This window comes from Pinus tabuliformis, chromosome Q (genome assembly GCF_031772625.1).
Source record: "Pinus tabuliformis cultivar Carrire ecotype Pingquan chromosome Q, CPIR1, whole genome shotgun sequence".
NCBI lineage: Eukaryota > Viridiplantae > Streptophyta > Pinopsida > Pinales > Pinaceae > Pinus > Pinus tabuliformis.
In genome coordinates, this window is record NC_142296.1 from 923,796,547 (window position 1) to 923,813,009 (window position 16,463).

Here is a 16,463-nt window from a genome sequence, read left to right on the forward strand (position 1 = left end):
TAATGAAGAAAAATATTAGTAGTATAACATTCACATGAAAAACCAGGAGCTGATTAGTGTGAAATGCATCTGATAGGCATGATTCCTTTGGCCAAAGATAGTCTTTGAAATGATCAACTTCATAGTTCCATGTTTTTATGAGAGATACACACTCCAAACCCAAGTAGAAAAGCCTTGCATGGAGATTAATCAATTGAAATAGAATCTTGAATCTAATCAGAAATCAAAGCTTGAAAGTTCAAAAGACTATATCTGAAATACGAAACATCTTTCAAGAAGGAATTTATATCCAATGAAACCATGCAAAGAAAAGAATTTTGTGAGAAAAAACCAGATCTAACTTAGTGCAGGGATCTTACCAAAGTCGCGAGATCCTAACATAACCATCAATGGAATTTGAAGTGCCTTGACTTCCTAAGAAGTCTCAGAACTTTCAAGGATTGTAAAATCGCATTTTGAAGATTGAACCAGATCAAGCATGGTGTAAGGATAACTACTACCACTAATTTCAATAAAACCATTATTAATCGGATGGTACCCATCTCTAACATTGATTGGATTGGATTTTACAACTTCAACAACCAAATTACTCAATTCAAAAGATTCTTCTGATAGAAAATCTAGAGATGTATGAATCAGAGAAATTTCATGTTTAAACTGATTTGAAGAGTTGTCCTTATGAAAAATAAGAGATGATAAGAGATGGAAAGGATGCTCAATGATTCTATTGTTTCTTTTTCATGATGGGTAACCTCTCTACCTCATGTCAATTGAGAAGTTAACTCATCAGATGAAGAACTTGAAGAGCATGGAGCATCTTCATCACAGGTTGATGCATTACAAACAGTAGAACACAAGGGATAGTAAGATGAAGAGGAAGTTTCCATAAGAACATATTCTTTGACCAAATCAAATTCTATATCTAGATATTTTTCATAAAAGTCTTCTTGAGAAACCCAAAAATAAACTAGTGCACCTGGGCATTCATCATCACATACATCAACAGATTCATCATCATCAGAATGATTGTTTCCCAATACTATAGATTGATTAACTTCATTCGATGGACTATCAATATTAACAAATTAAAAATATCTGAAGAGTGAAGGAACAACATCTTGACATAGAGGGTTTTGAAAAAGGGAAGAGAGATCAAAAGTCTCTCCACTTTTCTACTCCCATACCTGTGTAATATGACCATCTTGTACTTGATCGCAATTTGCACCAACAACTTGAAAATCAAGAGAGCATGAAGAACTAATTGGTGGAGGATATTGACCAAGCGGATAAAGGTACAAAGAGTCACAAGATGTAGATGATGGAGGATGACATATGTCCCTTGTAGAACTACTAATTTCAGTGGAACCAAATTCAGGGTTGAGGTTAGGAATGATAATATCATCTCGATGAATGGAAGGATTAGTCTTCATCGTAGGTTCTGTTAGTGTCGGTCTTCAAATCCCTCCATCAGCGATCAAAGCTCTTTGCATTTGCATTAGTAGGTGTCTCATCAGTGTCAAATTTTGCATCCCGTTAGGCATGCCATAACCCTAATGAAGGAGCTGGTCTATTTATACCCCTCTTGGCTTTGCTGGATCAGGTCATATCAGTCATTAAGTTTTTCAAGCTTGTCTTGATTTGTCTTAAGGTCAAAGTCTTAGGTCTAGGGTTTTGGTCATTTATCTCTGCAAGGTCATATCTTTGAAAATCCATGAGTACTCAGCAAGCCAGAGGGAGGATTGTAAACATGTTTCTTCGATATTTTTATCTTGTACAGTGAACTTTCACCTTGGATTTAAAAACTTTGTTTTTAAAGCCAAGGTCATTTTCTCAGTTTTTGTAAATAAGTGATGAAATTTCAAAAGTCTTCAGCGGACAAAATGCAACCCTGGTCCCCTTGCCAAGATCCCTCAGATGATCTACCTGCAAAAAGAATCAAGTCAAAGCACTCAATGAGTCAAATTCAGGATAAAGGAAACCAAAAAATCAGTGTTATAAAAGTGTCAAAGATAAACTTTAGAAAGTGGGTTTATGAATGAAATTTTTTCAAATGAAACTTATAAAAGCCCAAATTCCCTCCTTTCACTCTCATTGTGCATCCTAACGCTTGCAAGAGAGGTAAGAGAGAGTGATTGAGAGAAAGGAGCAAAGGCAGAGCGATTTCGGGCAGCAGAGAGGGGCGCGACCCGTCGAGCCAGGTGCGCGACCCGTCAGTGGCGCGCGACCCGTCAGAGGGTCTCCCACAGTTCAGAAAAACAACGGGCGCGACCCGTCAGTGGCGCGCGACCCGTTAGAGGGTCTCCCACAGTTCAAAAAAACAACGGGCGCGACCCGTCAGAGGGGCGCGACCTGTTGGGCGTGGTGCGCGACCCGTTGGACTGTTTTGCTGCAAACTCCAAACAAATTCCCTCAAACGCCCTCCAAGCTATCAAATTGTTCGAGCATAGAGTTCAGCACTTTTTGCAGGCAGAGACAGCAGTTCAGCTTGTCCACTTTGCTCCTAAACCATGTCAGAAACCGAAACTTATGAGCAAAGTGATGTCCATTCATCATCTACATAGGTTGAGGTACAGAGGAGGCCTCATGAGGGTGGTAAGGGTGGACATCACAGGAGAGAGGAGCCCACTTCTTTGACGAGTTTACAGGCTTGTCCTATGGCAGTTTCATGTTTCCAGTACATGTCTTGTAATGAGTTTTGCGAGAGGATCTCTCGGATTCAGCACCACCGAGAGTTGGCTCGCCTTTTTGTTTTACACTTGCATGATGGACATGTCAACCTTGCCGGGATGGACTTCACTTTGACACCCGAGGTGATTGCACAGGCTACAGGGATTTGAACAGAAGGAGGCCCGGTGACCTATTGCCAGCTGAGAGAGTCCATGCTCATCCGGGTCAATGCACACTTGGAGAGGCTATTGGTTAAGACCAAACAAGATAAAAGTTGTTGAGGAACATGAAAAACCATTATTGGGCGCGAATGCATGTGTGCAAGGCCAAAATGAAGATGTTTCAAAGGCGGTTGACCGAGGCTCTAAAACGGAGAAAGAAGCCAAATCCCCTCCGTATCTTGGTTGAGGCTTCACTCAAAGATCATGGCACTCAATAGCCAAGCCACAACTCAAATCCCAAATTTTTTTGAGAATTTTGGGTAATTTTGGCATTTTTTGGTAATTTACAGGTTTTGGATCTTTAACGGGTCTCACCCCCGGTGAGACCCTTTGTCATGGCAACTCCTTTTCACAAAAACTCAGCATTTCCTGATTTTTTATGCAAAGTTACATATGCCCATGGATGGACTTGAGTTTTTATGGATTTTTGGGCCTCCAGAAGGTCAAAATACATGAAAAATTTGACTTTCTGCCCCTTTTTTGAGTTGCAGAAACCAGTCTTGGGAGAATTAAGTTTTGACAGGGAAAATGACCTCCAAATCCAAAAATTCCAGTTGGGTTGGAAAGTAGACTCACATACCTTTCCAACGAGCTATCCTACACCCAATTCTGACACCTACAAGTGCCTCAAACAGAGCTCCAAAGGTGCGCGACCCGTCAGGCAGGTGTGCGCGACCCGTCAGGCAAACTTTGCCAGATTTCACTGTAACAGCTCAGAAAAGCACAGTTTGACTTAGTTTGAATTTTTGGGATGAATTGTGATCCTCTCTGATGTAATTTTTGTATTTGATAGACACTTTTACTCTTATGTAACACTTCTAGAAGATTCATTCATGAAAAGGGTAGATATTAAATGTATGAACTGGTTTCCAAGTTTATAGAGGCAAGTTGTTTTGACCGCCTATTTTGTAGTGCTTAGTTTAGAGGTGGTTGAAACAGCTCCTAGGATAGTGAGCTCGACCCATGGAGGCAGGGAAAGAGGTTAGATCATCTATATTATGTACTTTCTTGCTCATTTTCATGGTTGGAATCTTGAGGGAGAAGCTATCATTGTATATTTTCACTGTATCTCTGCAATTTTTGGCTAAGGAAGACCAGGGTTTTGCAGTCATCTTTGGGATTCTTGTGGACTCATGTGTTGATGGTGTGTTTTCTCAATGTTCTTGTAAGCTTTGTTATGTGATTCATTTCCTTTCTTTACTGCTGCACATTAAACAAATGAAGTGTTAAATTATGAATTCATGCTAGCCATGCTCTGCTTTTAAATTTGTTTAATTTCAATGTTTTCTACTGTCTAAAGGGAATTCAAAGTCATCGTTTGCTCTCTTTAGCTCCTCGTATTTCATTCCTGATCATCCATCTCAATCAAAGGCATCAATACGGTCTCCTACCTCGCCCCAAGGAACCCCCTGCAGAAACTGTGTCAAATCCCCGCACCCAAAATTGCAATTCCTCAATTTGCCACCAAAAACCCAAAAAACCCCAAATCAACCTTTTAAATCAGTTTACTAGCCTAATATCAGTGTTACCTTGTTGGTCATCTCATCCCATTGAAGATCTGCCGAGATTGACCGGAGAGAGCCTTCTCCTGCCCCGTAGGGCTAGCTACGAGGCTAAATGGTTTGATGTAGCCTTGAGGTTTACCTTTCTCAGCCTGAGGTGAAATTTCAAGCGCTAACATACTGGAAACCATACTGGGGAGAAAAAACGTGTTTGTGGATTGATGTGTTTGTTTCATAAGTCTTAGACGGAGCCTGAAGTTATGTCAGGTAGCCTTCGAAACGCTTTTGCTTTACATAAGCGGAAGTAGATAAACGTTGCTTCAGTCAATCTCTGTGAGCTTGTGAAAACAACACTTCGATTTCATTTTACCCCAGCACATGTATCAAGTTCAGATCTGATTGTTGATGGTGGACAACGATCAGACACTTGAAAGGCTGAAATCATTCACTGGCGACTCCTTCACTGAAAAATCCAGAGATCAATGCTTCATGGTGACTTCACTGCAGAGAGATCAGTAGCTTTGAGATTTTCAAGATGGATCAGATTGCAAGAAGATATGCTCCCTTGAGCCGAGATCACATCCCTGGTTTTCCAAATAAAATTCCAAAGGTAGATTGGTCAAGGAATTTGCCTACATTTAATGATGATGGTAAGAAGGATGCTGCTTTACATCTAGTTAGATTTCATATGCATATTCGCAAGTTGAAGGTGGATTTTCCTGAAGATTGCTTGATGAAGATATTCTTGGCCACTCTGGAAGGTAAAGCTCAATCATGGTATGAAAGTTTGCCACCTGCTTGCATTTACTGCTTAAAAGATTTTCATGCCTTGTTTATTGAAAGATATAAGGACTCTTATCCATCATTAAATTTGGTTCATGACTGTTGCAAGCATGCCTATAGTTTTATTGAAAGCCTTGAGAAGTTTTATGAAGATGATAATTTTATGGATGTTGAGATCATGGAAACCCTGTATGAAAAGCCGTTTCAGCAGTACATAGAAATCTTAGAGGATACTTGTCAAGATCAGCAGGTTGAAGATGGCCATATGGCTGTAATTGATGAAGGAGAAGAGCTTGTTTCAGATCTTCCCACAGAAGAAGATATCGTGCAGGGTAGCCAAGATTCAATTTTAGAATGTAATGCAGTCAACTCAGCTATTTCAGATCAAAATTCAGATCATGGTGACAAAGAATACCTTGTGTTGAATCCTATAAAGAAGAACTCGACTGTTGAGATTAGCTGGCATGAAGAAAACGAAGTTACAAATCTAAGTGCTCCCACCTCACCGGAACTAGATCTTCATGAGGAGGTCATTCAGTCAGCTCATGAACAACAAGGTGAGATCTTTGCTCAAGCAAGTGAAAAAGTTTTTCTGCATGAATTTGTGGTAGACGATATAAATGATCATCTTGTGCTTCAAGGACCATCTGAAGTTTCTTCTCTTATGATTGATGAATGTAATGAGAATCTGGCTATCATATCATATGAGGATGACTTACCATGTATTCAAACTACAAAAGATCAGATCATTCAGGATTCCATTTCAAATTCTTCCTCATATGTCTCATGTGCTGAAATGTTTTTCCAAGAAGAGATCCACTCATCCATTTGTTCGGAGTTTTTTGAAGCCCATGAGCATACTTTTACCGAAGCACATGATGAAGGCAGATCAGAATTTGAAGCAAAGGACACCTTGATTTTTCAGCAGGAGGTGGCAGTGGCAAATCTTCATGTTTTTCACGATCCTCTAGCAAGTTTGTTACAGCCAGTAGTGATAGTGTTTATTGCAGTATTCAGTGATGAAGGAGAATATGGTCAATTATGTTTTTGGATGCCTAGTGATAGGTTTGTATTGTTGACCAGACGATCTAATCAGGAGAATCACTCAAGAAGGCATCTGCTTGACTGGTTGCATTGGCATTTTGATATAGTTTGATAGTATATTGTCTTGTAAGAAACAAAGGTGGTTGTCATCATGATTTCAAATCTTGATGGACTGCTGCCCTTCAATAAGCTTTGTAAGTTCTTGTTTTCGTTAAGTCAGTCATGAGTCATTTGTGTTTGGTCTATTGAGTGAGTTTTTTCAAGTTATTTCAGTTTGCCATCGAGTCAGTTAAGTTTGAATTAAGTTTCAGTCAATAAATGAGTCAAAGTCTTGTGTCGTTTGCCAAAATAATGACTCCATCGTCCAATGGTTGAAAGCACTGGTCTGCTCTCCCAGAGGTCTAAGGTTCTTGGTACCTCCAAAGAGCTACCATCCCCATTGGAGCCAATGTTAGTGTCGGTCTTGAAAGCCCTCCATCAGCGATCAAAGCTCTTTGCATTTGCATTAGTAGGTGTCTCATCAGTGTCAAATTTTGCATCCCGTTAGGCATGCCATAACCCTGATGAAGGAGTTGGTCTATTTATACCCCTCTTGGCTTTGCTGGATCAGGTCATATCAGTCATTAAGTTTTTCAAGCTTGTCTTGATTTGTCTTAAGGTCAAAGTCTTAGGTCTAGGGTTTTGGTCATTTATCTCTGCAAGGTCATATCTTTGAAAATCCATGAGTACTCATCAAGCCAGAGGGAGGATTGTAAACATGTTTCTTCGATATTTTTATCTTGTACAGTGAACTTTCACCTTGGATTTAAAAACTCTGTTTTTAAAGCCAAGGTCATTTTCTCAGTTTTTGTAAATAAGTGATGAAATTTCAAAAGTCTTCAGCGGACAAAATGCAACCCTAGTCCCCTTGCCAAGATCCCTCAGATGATCTACCTGCAAAAAGAATCAAGTCAAAGCACTCAATGAGTCAAATTTAGGATAAAGGAAACCAAAAAATCAGTGTTATAAAAGTGTCAAAGATAAACTTTAGAAAGTGGGTTTATGAATGAAATTTTTTCAAATGAAACTTATAAAAGCCCAAATTCCCTCCTTTCACTCTCATTGTGCATCCTAACGCTTGCAAGAGAGGTAAGAGAGAGTGATTGAGAGAAAGGAGCAAAGGCAGAGCGATTTCGGGCAGCAGAGAGGGGCGCGACCCGTCGAGCCAGGTGCGCGACCCGTCAGAGGGTCTCCCAAAGTTTAGAAAAACAACGGGCGCGACCCGTCAGAGGGGCGCGACCCGTTGGGCGTGGTGCGGGACCCGTTGGACTGTTTTGCTGCAAACTCCAAACAAATTCCCTCAAACGCCCTCCAAGCTATCAAATTGTTCGAGCATAGAGTTCAGCACTTTTTGCAGGCAGAGACAGCAGTTCAGCTTGTCCACTTTGCTCCTAAACCATGTCAGAAACCGAAACTTATGAGCAAAGTGATGACCATTCATCATCTACAGAGGTTGAGGTACAGAGGAGGCCTCATAAGGGTGGTAAGGGTGGACATCACAGGAGAGAGGAGCCCACTTCTTCGACCAGTTTACAGGCTTGTCCTATGGCAGTTTCATGTTTCTAGTACATGTCTTGTTATGAGTTTTGCGAGAGGATCTCTCGGATTCAACACCACCGAGAGTTGGCTCACCTTTTTGTTTTACACTTGCATGATGGACATGTCAACCTTGCCGGGATGGACTTCACTTTGACACCTGAGGTGATTGCACAGGCTACAGGGATTTGAACAGAAGGAGGCCCGGTGGCCTATTGCCAGCTGAGAGAGTCCATGCTCATCCGGGTCAATGCACACTTGGAGAGGCTGTTGGTTAAGGCCAAACAAGATAAAAGTTGTTGAGGAACATGAAAAACCATTATTGGGCATGAATGCATGTGTGCAAGGCCAAAATGAAGATGTTTCAAAGGCGGTTGACGGAGGCTCTAAAACGGAGAAAGAAGCCAAATCCCCTTCGTATCTTGGCTGAGGCTTCACTCAAAGATCATGGCACTCAATAGCCAAGCCACAGCTCAAATCCCAAAAATTTTTGAGAATTTTGGGTAATTTTGGCATTTTTTGGTAATTTACAGGTTTTGGCTCTTTAACGGGTCTCACCCCCGGTGAGACCCTTTGTCCTGGCAACTCCTTTTCACAAAAACTCAGCATTTCCTGATTTTTTATGCAAAGTTACATATGCCCATGGATGGACTTGAGTTTTTATGGAGTTTTGGGCCTCCAGAAGGTCAAAATACATGAAAAATTTGACTTTCTGCCCCTTTTTTGAGTTGCAGAAACCAGTCTTGGGAGAATTAAGTTTTGACAGGGCAAATGACCTCCAAATCCAAAAATTCCAGTTGGGTTGGAAATTAGACTCACAGAACGTTCCAACGAGCTATCCTGCACCCAATTCTGACACCTGCAAGTGCCTCAAACAGAGCTCCAAAGGTGCGCGACCCGTCAGGCAAACTTTGCCAAATTTCACTGTAACAGCTCGGAAAAGCACAGTTTGACTTAGTTTGACTTTTTGGGATGAATTGTGATCCTCTCTGATGTAATTTTGTATTTGATAGACACTTTTACTCTTATGTAACACTTCTAGAAGATTCATTCATGAAAAGGGTAGATATTAAATGTATGAACTGGTTTCCAAGTTTATAGAGGCAAGTTGTTTTGACTGCCTATTTTGTAGTGCTTAGTTTAGAGGTGGTTGAAACAGCTCCTAGGATAGTGAGCTCGACCCATGGAGGCAGGGAAAGAGGTTAGATCATCTATGTTATGTACTTTCTTGCTCATTTTCATGGTTGGACTCTTGAGGGAGAAGCTATCATTGTATATTTTCACTGTATCTCTGCAATTTTTGGCTAAGGAAGACCAGGGTTTTGCAGTCATCTTTGGGATTCTTTTGGACTCATGTGTTGATGGTGTGTTTTCTCAATGTTCTTGTAAGCTTTGTTATGTGATTCATTTCCTTTCTTTACTGCTACACATTAAACAAATGAAGTGTTAAAGTATGAATTCTTGCTAGCCATGCTCTGCTTTTAAATTTGTTTAATTTCAATGTTTTCTACTGTCTAAAGGGAATTCAAAGTCATTGTTTGCTCTCTTTAGCTCCTCATCTTTCATTTATGATCATCCATCTCAATCAAAGGCATCAATACGGTCTCCTACCTCGCCCCAAGGAACCCCCTGCAGAAACTGTGTCAAATCCCCACACCCAAAATTGCAATTCCTCAATTTACCACCAAAAACCCAAAAAACCCCAAATCAACCTTTTAAATCAGTTTACTAGCCTAATATCAGTGTTACCTTGTTGGTCATCTCATCCCATTGAAGATCTGCCGAGATTGACCGGAGAGAGCCTTCTCCTGCCCCGTAGGGCTAGCTACGAGGCTAAATGGTTTTATGTAGCCTTGAGGTTTACCTTTCTCAGCCTGAGGTGAAATTTCAAGCGCTAACAGGTTCCATGAACCATTCTAAATTTTCCTCCATTAGATCTGAATCATGATAGGTGGATGAAGGTTGAAGAAATGGATCAACAATATGATTTTCATATCTTCTAATTTGAATAGGTTCAACACAAGGCACAGAAAATGGAGAAGGACAAGTAATGAAAGGAATAGTAGGTTCCTCCTCTACAATTGACGGTGTCTCATGTATTTGAAAAGTTGGGAGAGTGGAATCATTAGAGGGTTGAGACTCATCATGTAAAGAGATATGAACCAGATGCTCAAACATTTGTTTCAAGAGATCCCAATCTGTATCTTCTTCAGGAAATTCATAAGAAAGGTCAAGGAATCGATTAGCAAAATCCTCAATTGATTCATTAGGCTTCATTCTTAGTTGATTAATTCTTTTAAGGACATCCTATTAATCATACCTATCAAATTCTAAATGGAGGTCCTTGATGAGGCGACCAAATGAGTGGATGGAAGAAGATGGCAAGGCATAACACCATCAACTAACTCAACCTTCAAGGGTGAGGAAGAAAAGTATAAGAGAATCATCTTCACATTCGATTTCATAAAATTCACAAAAATAGAGAAAATTAGAGAGGTGCTAGATTATGTATATTTCACCCTCACCATCAAATTTCAATTCAAACAAGTTATAAAGAGACTCATCAGGGATTGAAAGTTTACCATCAGATTTATTAGCGAAGCACCCCGGGAGTATGATTTGGGGAATATCCATTTAAGATAAGAGGTACAAAACATACTCAACGGGCATAGCTTGTCATCTAGTCCTCCTTATAGCGTCAGAATGTTTATGGTGTTGGATACCTCCAACATGAAAAGGGGGTCTCCCCGATGAAAATATTAATTAGATTTTGCACCATTTGGTGTGGGAGTCGTTCTGAAAATAAGGCCCGACTACCATATGTTTTTATATATTTTCCTTGGTTATGATGGTCAACACAAGAGAGTAATGTATATTTACTTTTGGATGAACAAGCGGGTATACCTTATGGAATGTTCAGTTGTAGAATGTATCAAGGTTCTTCTACCAAAGAGAAGATAAAAGTGAACCTTTAAAAGAAAATTATTAGTACTAATATAGTAAAGACAAATGAGCATATACATATGTTTAAATCTTTGATCAACTAGCAACATATTTCACATAGAAGCAATGACATACAACATGCCTTCAACAAGATAAGTACCAAAGCTACCAAAATAGTTTCATTTCCTTAGTAAATATGAAAAAACAACATACGTTGCAAACATTCAAATAATTGTCTTACAATATTTACGACATACGCATGTAAGTGTGTTGGCTCAATGAGCTTTGAAAATTAATTAAAAGTTCCAAGATACATCAATACAATGAAAACCACTAGCTCCAATAGTGGAGCGTTAGAGAGACCAGTTGCTCCTCAAAATAATTATCTTCCTCTCTAATGCCTGGTACAAGGATCCAAGGTGAAAATTCCTTTTCATGAGCTATGAGGAGGTATATATAACAAATGGGGTGACTCTTCACCTCCCTTGTGACTCTTGGACTACCCTCGTGACTCTTTAACTTCCATATGACCTTTTGACTCCTTCATGACTTTTCACATTCTATGGATGACTATTTGACTTCCACTTTACATTACATTTCTCATATATGAAAATTACATAATCATTTCCACAAATGATGTAGCAGAGATGACATATAATATCTTCACATGACACCTTAACATGACATGATATGAAATTGATGACACAGACTAAATGATGATATGGCAATGTCAAGCCATTCTTTCTGCTACTATATTTGTGTCTTCTCGAAAGATGGTGCATCTTCTTCTTCTTCCTCCTCCATAAGGCTTGAAAGTAGGGAGTCTTCACTACGATATCGTTCTTCAATTGTTGTCATAATCTGGCACCCTTTCATCTCCCATTCAATGATCAACTTGTCTTTGTAGTTGCATGGGTGTCTTCTAGCATGATCTCCTTATTCTTCTCATTCTTGATCATCCTGTCATGGCATGATGTAATACCTGCAACTGGAAACCACTCATGACAACACAACATCAATATGATAAACTCTTAGTCTAACATGTTTCATGAGAACCACTCATTGATCTAGAGCTGGGTGTTGGACTGAGGGATTGGCTCAGGGATTACGCAATGCATAGTTCCATAGGTCAAGGGTCAGGGCTGAGGCTTGAGACTATGTAGTGCGTAGTTCAAGAAGGCCAAGGTAAGGTGACTGCGTAGTTGAGGGTCTTAAGGAGGTGGGTTTGAGGCTTGAGGTTGTCCACTATGCTATTTTGGAGAGAGGTAGGCCTAGGGATTGCATAGTTGCGCAATTCAAGGAGTCAAGTTGGAAAATTGAGGCTTGATACTGCGTAGTGCGCAGAAGGAGTTGACTGGGAAGCTAATCTGCACAATTATGGAACTCAAGGGTCGGGTTTTGAGCACTGAGACTACGCAATGCACAGTTTTGGGAGGTAGGAACTATGCATTATCCAGTTCCAAGAGGAAAGGTCTGAGATTGAGGGCTGAGACTACGCAATGCGATGTTCAGGAAGGTTGAGTGAAGTCAAGTTACTTAGGCAGGAACTTTTTAGGTTTTGGCTAAGTGTGTGATCAGTGAGGTCAAAGTGAAAAAGGACAAAACTTGAACATAGTCACACACACAAAACAGTCGATGACACAACATTGATCACTCAAACAACAACAACATGATTCCCTCAATGCGGAAACATTACAAAAACTTCCTCCAAGGGCGACACTAAAGGTACACTTTGCGACGATAGTGATGACACTTGTGTGACAATGCATAAAGTTTTTGGAATGAATCTAATACATGTCTATATGATAAATAGGACTCATTAACATAAAGTTTACCCCTTGAAACAAACCATAACTCCACTTATGCAATCTGTGATTCTTTCCATGCCTAAAAGGTGACGCTTGTGATAGTAAGAGGAAAGTGCAAACGACACTTGAAAAATGTGAATGACATTGAAAGTGACACATGCCAAAATGAAGATAGCATGAAAATGAAACTTATTAAAGTGAAAACAAGCAAAAGTGAAATCCGTAAACATGAAAGTGATTCTTGTGAAAGTGAAGGTGCACAAAAGCGACAGTTGAAAAAAAATCACCGAAATAGAAGAACAATTGTAACCAAAAGTGAGAGACTATCGATGAGAATGCACATTGACTGTCGAAATAGGTTAAACATTGCACCTGCACTTTCTTGATGGACTTGTGTTATGGTTGTTCAAGCTTGCATAAAAGAGTGTGATCATGAACATGGTGCGGACTAAGCATGTGTGAGCAGGTGCCTTTGACACTTACAAACTAAGAAGAAGACTAGAATACTTAATAAATCATTGATCAACCATAAAGTGACTATGGAACAAACGATCACAAGATCCACAATAGGCTCCAAAATTCAAGTGTAGACCAAATTTTGGAGGTTGTTTGTCACAACGACAACAAATGTTATGCTTTGTGAGATGTCTTTATGCCATTATATGTTAAATGTGTTTTTAAATTGGGAGTTACAAGGGATATATTTATGTTATGACATAAATCTCATGATTTGAGTCTAGTGGGACCCCAACTACTTTTAGTTAAAGTTCTAAAAATATTTTCATGATCTTTTGTATTAATCATATTTTCCATTGTTATTTTGAGAACAAAAAAGATAATAATAATTTTGAGGGAAATAGTTGAATTGAATAATTGTTTGGTTCAAGTACAAAATAAATAAGAGGTTACAAAAGAGAATAAGAGATGAATTGATGAAAGGTATGCCAAAGATTTGAAAGTTATTTTCAAATGACTATTCATTTTCCATTCTAACTATTCTTTGGGCTAAATTGTCTTATAATAGCAAGGATAGTTCTAAAAGTGGAAGGAAATATAAAGTGGCACTTATTTGTGCTCTCCTTTAATGTTGTTTATTTTCCTATATTAGTTTTCACTTATTAGAAGTTCTATTTTTTATTCAATGTTAATTAGTGGATCTCCTATAGAAATTTAAGTATGTTTTCTACATTAGTTGAAGTGATCAAGATAAAACTTTAATGCCCTTTTCCTTTCTCTCGCACTTAGTTTTCCTTGTATGAGTCATTTTTACATCAAAGGCTTCTAGAGATATTCTTGGTCCAAGCCCTCGCAAGGATTTCTAAATACAATAGAAGAATATTTTGTTTGTTCATATAATAATTTCATTGTTGATTTCTTTCTTTGGCTGGTTTACTTGAATTTTTTTGAAGAAATTGTATTTCATATTTAATTTTCAGTCATTTTCAATTATTTGTAAAAATATTGTTGTACAAGTATTTGATTTTTATTTGTTATGAAAATAAATATATCTAAAAGTAGGTATTCAAATTTCAAGACCTAAATACCTTGAAATCTTAATGAGATCTATCTTGCTTAGCCTTATGAGATTCAAAGTGTTTTCAACGAAGTATCATAGCTTCACCCTCACCTCACCTTTCACCTGACTGATTTTCTTTTGAGAAAAGTAAAACATATTTCTTACTATAATTTATAAGCTTCTTGGCTTGGTTGGAATTTATTAATGAAATCTTAGATTTGCCTTTATGTGTGTTTATGATGAATATTTCCTAGACGATATTATTTGGCTCTATGCGTGAAAATTGCAACCTGAATACACATGTAGGGACTCCCAAAGATGACTTTACCCACATCAAGTGGCACTACATCCAATTTTACTTCATTAATATAATAGGCACTTATAGCAAATTTCATTCTACATTGTTTTGTTACCTTGATCTCTCCATCTTTATATGGGCTAAGATGATCATGAACCTCCAATCCAATTTTGTTGACCAGATCCTCTGCTATGAGATTATCCTGTAAACCTGAGTCAAGCAAGGCACCTATCTTGGTCTTCTTGACCTAGATCTTAATATGAAAGAGTTTGGTCATCTCCTTCTCTTCTTGGTGATGAGGCTACTTGAATTCACCTTCTTTTGCACTAATGTGAAAACAATCTTCTCATCCACATTGGAGCTATTTTCCACTTGATTGCTTAAATATGTGGCTAGAAGATTCTTTTTCTTGCCATTTCTTGTGGTTATCCGGTTCATCTCTAAATGTCATTTTTAGCACTTCTCCTCAATGTTATGCAAATAATGCAAGTACAAAGGAGAAGGCACTCTCCATGGAGTTACTTGATACCTTTGGCCTATTAGGTTTCTACAAAACATTAACCTCCTCTTTTATGCTCTCTAAATCCCACTCCCATTTGGTGTGCTCTACTATGGAACACGATATAATAACATAGAATGGCACCACTACTCCTCTTAGTAGCTCAATTTTAACATAGTGTGATATCCAACTAGGGGTTAGGTTTGACTCCTTTAATTCTCAACTAGAGTAACAACTTTGACCCTTCTATAATCTTCTTCATTGTCCACACATTGCTAGCCCCTTTTGCATAAGTAATGGACTTTTACATCACATCCTCTCAAACCATGTTGGTCAATCTAGAAGGTCAACTTCTGGGAGGAATAACTTTTGCATATGAACTTTGTGTTGGGTCCCTCTAATACTAGTGATTGCCCCATTACTATTGTAGTTGTACCCCTTATTAATATTGTTGTGCCCCTATTGTCTCCATATTGTTATTACTGTGCCCCATAGAATCCCTCTATTGTTATTTTTGTGGCTTTATATTATTATTGTTAGGTCAGCTGGGTTATATTGTGACTCCTTAGACTCTTATATATAGAAAGGAGGTTTTGTCATTTGAATCATCCAAGAATTGTTCATTTATGTAATGTAAAGGAGGTTTCCCCCTCGAAGAGGCTGAATTTTAAGGCGTTGATCTATCTTTTCTATCTTTTTCTTGAGCTGGTTCTATAACATTTGGTATCAGAGCTTTGGATTCTGGGGTTTCGCTACTCCAAACAGGTCATCGTGGAATTTTCGCTATAAATTTTTTCTGCGATGTGTCAGAAGCTAAAAAAAAAACCCATTTGAGAAGACAGTGCGCTAAATCTCAGGTTAGAATTTTAGAGCTTTTCGCGATATATTTGCGGAGATATGATCTGAGGAAGTTGGTCTTTTTGCAGACTCCTGAATTACATTCCAAATAGGTGACCTGGGGAAAATTGTCATAACTTTCTCTCTGAGCATCAGATTGAAATTTCGTAAGAAGGTACAGAAAGAGGAAAGACTGTAGTTTCTTGCATATATTTTTCAGAGCCAAAGGTCGAAACAGTGACTCGTGGCACGTCGTACAATTTTGCTGTACTGAACTAGTCTATAATCAGGTCACTGTGGGAGATTTCACATAACTCTTCCTTGGAGAATCCAATTTGGATCACTCTGGTGCCATTGGAAATAGGACACAGAGGGCTACTGCAGGTCACAATTTCATAACTGGATGATTCGAAAGTACAAAGATACATCAGAGGCAATATCGAGCTCCTACCAAGTGAAAAAAGGTGTGTAGATTTTCTTAAAATTTTGCTTAAGCTTGGTTTGAAAATTTATTTTGAAGGAATTCAAAGGGCACAGTAGAGCATTATTATTGGTAACTGATGCCCCGAGGAAAGAAAATGCAAACATCTAGTAAGCAACCTAAAAGCTCTAGCATGACTCATGAAGAAGAGGAAGAAATGCTACATGATATATCAAAATTACAAGACCAGGTGCAACAAATGTCACTCTCACAAAAGCTAATAGAAGCTAAGATAAAGGGCGTGGAAGCTAAGATGGATGATTTGAAGATAGATTTGAAGACAGATTTG